The following is a 4,509-nucleotide window of genomic DNA, read 5'->3' as shown; positions in this document are numbered from 1 at the left end:
GATTCATGAGTCGATTCATGATTCATGATTCGATTTATGATTCATAAATCATGATTCAATTCATGATTCATGATTCGATTCATGAATCATGATTCATGATTCAATTTATGATTCATGATTCAATTCATGGTTCATGATTCAATTCATGATTTAGGATTGAATTCATGATTCATGATTCAATTCATTATTCATGATTCAATTCATGATTCGATTCATGATTCATGATTAATGATTCGATTCATGATTTAATTCATGATTTATGATTCATGATTCGATTCATGATTCATAATTCGATTCATGATTCATGATTCATGAGTCATGATTTGATTTATGATTTAATTTATGATTCATGATTCAATCCATGATTCATGATTTGATTCATGATTCATGATTCGATTCATGATTCATGATTAATGATTCGATTTATGATTTAATTCATAATTCATGATTCAATTCATGATTCATGATTCGATTCATGATTCATGATTCAATTCATGATTCAATTCATGATTCATGATTCAATTTATGATTCATGATTCATTAGTCGATTCATGATTTGATTCATGATTCATGATTCAATTCATGATTCATGATTCGATTCATGATTCATGATTCAAGTCATGATTCATGATTCAATTCATGGTTCATGATTCAATTCATAATTCATGATTCGATTCATGATTCATGATTCGATTCATGATTAATGATTCGATTCATGATTTAATATATGATTTTTAATTCATGATTCGATTCATGATTCATGATTTGATTTATGATTCATAAATCATGATTCAATTCATGATTCATGATTCGATTCATGAATCATGATTTAATTTATGATTCATGATTCAATTCATGGTTCATGATTCAATTCATGATTCATGAATCATTTTATGATTCATGATTCAATTCATGATTTATGATTGAATTCATGATTCAATTCATGATTCATGATTCGATTCATGATTCATGATTAATGATTCGATTCATGATTCGATTCATGATTCATAATTCGATTCATGATTCATGATTCATGAATCATGATTTGATTTATGATTTAATTTATGATTCATGATTCAATCCATGATTCATGATTCAATTCATGATTCATGATTCGATTCATGATTCAATTCATGATTCATTTCATGATTCATGATTCATGATTCAATTTATGATTCATGATTCATTAGTCGATTCATGATTCATGATTCGATTCATGATTCATGATTCATGATTCAATTCATGATTCATGATTCGATTCATGATTCATGATTCATGATTCAAGTCATGATTCATGATTCAATTCATGGTTCATGATTCAATTCATAATTCATGATTCGATTCATGATTCATGATTCGATTAATGATTCATGATTAATGATTCGATTCATGATTTAATATATGATTTATGATTCATGATTCGATTCATGATTCATGATTCATGATTTGATTTATGATTCATAAATCATGATTCAAATCATGATTCATGATTCGATTCATGAATCATGATTAATGATTCAATTTATGATTCATGATTCAATTCATGGTTCATGATTCAATTCATGATTCATGAATCATTTCATGATTCATGATTCAATTCATGATTTATGATTGAATTCATGATTCATGATTCAATTCATTATTCATGATTCAATTCATGATTCATGATTCGATTCATGATTCATGATTAATGATTCGATTCATGATTTATTTCATGATTTATGATTCATGATTCATTTCATGATTCATGATTCATGATTTGATTTATGATTCATAAATCATGATTCAAATCATGATTCATGATTCGATTCATGAATCATGATTCATGATTCAATTTATGATTCATGATTCAATTCATGGTTCATGATTCAATTCATGATTCATGAATCATTTTATGATTCATGATTCAATTCATGATTCATGATTCGATTCATGATTCATGATTAATGATTCGATTCATGATTTAATTCATGATTTATGATTCATGATTCATTTCATGATTCATGATTCAATTCATGATCCATGATTCATTTCATTATTCATGATTCAATTCATGATTCAATTCATGATTCATTTTATGATTCATAATTCATGATTCAATTCATGATTCAATTCATGGTTCATGATTCAATTCATGATTCATGATTCAATTCATGATTCATGATTCAATTCATTATTCATGATTCGATTCATGATTCATGATTCAATTCATGATTTATGATTAATGATTCGATTCATGATTTAATTCATGATTTATGATTCATGATTCGATTCATGATTCAATTCATGATTTAAGTCATGATTCATTTCATGACTCATGATTCAATTTATGATTCATGATTCATGAGTCGATTCATGATTCATGATTCATGATTCGATTTATGATTCATAAATCATGATTCAATTCATGATACATGATTCGATTCATGAATCATGATTCATGATTCAATTTATGATTCATGATTCAATTCATGGTTCATGATTCAATTCATGATTCATGAATCATTTCATGATTCATGATTCAATTCATGATTTATGATTGAATTCATGATTCATGATTCAATTCATTATTCATGATTCAATTCATGATTCGATTCATGATTCATGATTAATGATTCGATTCATGATTTAATTCATGATTTATGATTCATGATTCGATTCATGATTCATAATTCGATTCATGATTCATGATTCATGAATCATGATTTGATTTATGATTTAATTTAGGATTTATGATTCAATCCATGATTCATGATTCGATTCATGATTCATGATTCGATTCATGATTCATGATTCATGATTCATGATTAATGATTCGATTTATGATTTAATTCATGATTTATGATTCAATTCATGATTCATGATTCGATTCATGATTCATGATTCAATTCATGATTCAATTCATGATTCATTTAATGATTCATGATTCAATTTATGATTCATGATTCATTAGTCGATTCATGATTCATGATTCAATTCATGATTCATTATTCGATTCATGTTTCATGATTCATGATTCAATTTATGATTCATTTTATGATTCATGATTCATGATTCAATTCATGATTCAATTCATGATACAATTCATGATTCATGATTCAATTCACGATTCATGATTCAATTCATGATTCATGATTTATGATTCGATTCATGATTCATGATTAATGATTCGATTCATGATTTAATTCATGATTTATGATTCATGATTCGATTCATGATTCATGATTTATGATTCATGATTCATGATTTGATTTATGATTTAATTTATGATTCATGATTCAATCCATGATTCATGATTCAATTCATGATTCATGATTCGATTCATGATTTATGATTCATGAGTCAATTCATGATTCATGATTTGATTTATGATTTAATTCATGATTTATGATTCAATTCATAATTCATGATTCGATTCATGATTCATGATTCATGATTCGATTCATGATTCATGATTCATGATTCAATTCATGATTCATGATTCATTTCATGATTCATGATTCAATTCATGATTGATGATTCATTTCATTATTCATGATTCAATTCATGATTCAATTCATGATTCATGATTCATGATTCAATTCATGGTTCATGATTCAATTCATGATTCATGATTCAATTCATGATTCATGATTCAATTCATTATTCATGATTCGATTCATGATTCATGATGCGATTCATGATTCATGATGCGATTCATGATTCATGATTAATGATTCGATTCATGATTTAATTCATGATTTATGATTCATGATTCGATTCATGATTCAATTCATGATTTAATTCATGATTCATTTCATGATTCATGATTCAATTTATGATTCATGATTTATGAGTCGATTCATGATTCATGATTCATGATTCGATTTATGATTCATAAATCATGATTCAATTCATGATTCATGATTCGATTCATGAATCATGATTCATGATTCAATTATGATTCATGATTCAATTCATGGTTCATGATTCAATTCATGATTTATGATTGAATTCATGATTCATGATTCAATTCATTATTCATGATTCAATTCATGATTCGATTCATGATTCATGATTATTGATTCGATTCATGATTTAATTCATGATTTATGATTCATGATTCGATTCATGATTCATAATTCGATTCATGATTCATGATTCATGAGTCATGATTTGATTTATGATTTAATTTATGATTCATGATTCAATCCATGATTCATGATTTGATTTATGATTCATGATTCGATTCATGATTCATGATTCATGATTCATGATTAATGATTCGATTTATGATTTAATTCATAATTCATGATTCAATTCATGATTCATGATTCGATTCATGATTCATGATTCAATTCATGATTCAATTCATGATTCATTTCATGATTCATGATTCAATTTATGATTCATGATTCATTAGTCGATTCATGATTCGATTCATGATTCATGATTCATGATTCAATTCATGATTCATGATTCGATTCATGATTCATGATTCATGATTCAAGTCATGATTCATGATTCAAT

The sequence above is a fragment of the Mixophyes fleayi genome, unplaced genomic scaffold (assembly GCF_038048845.1).
Source record: "Mixophyes fleayi isolate aMixFle1 unplaced genomic scaffold, aMixFle1.hap1 Scaffold_57, whole genome shotgun sequence".
NCBI lineage: Eukaryota > Metazoa > Chordata > Amphibia > Anura > Limnodynastidae > Mixophyes > Mixophyes fleayi.
The sequence above is the reverse complement of the archived record's forward strand: the minus strand, read 5'-3'. Positions refer to the sequence as shown.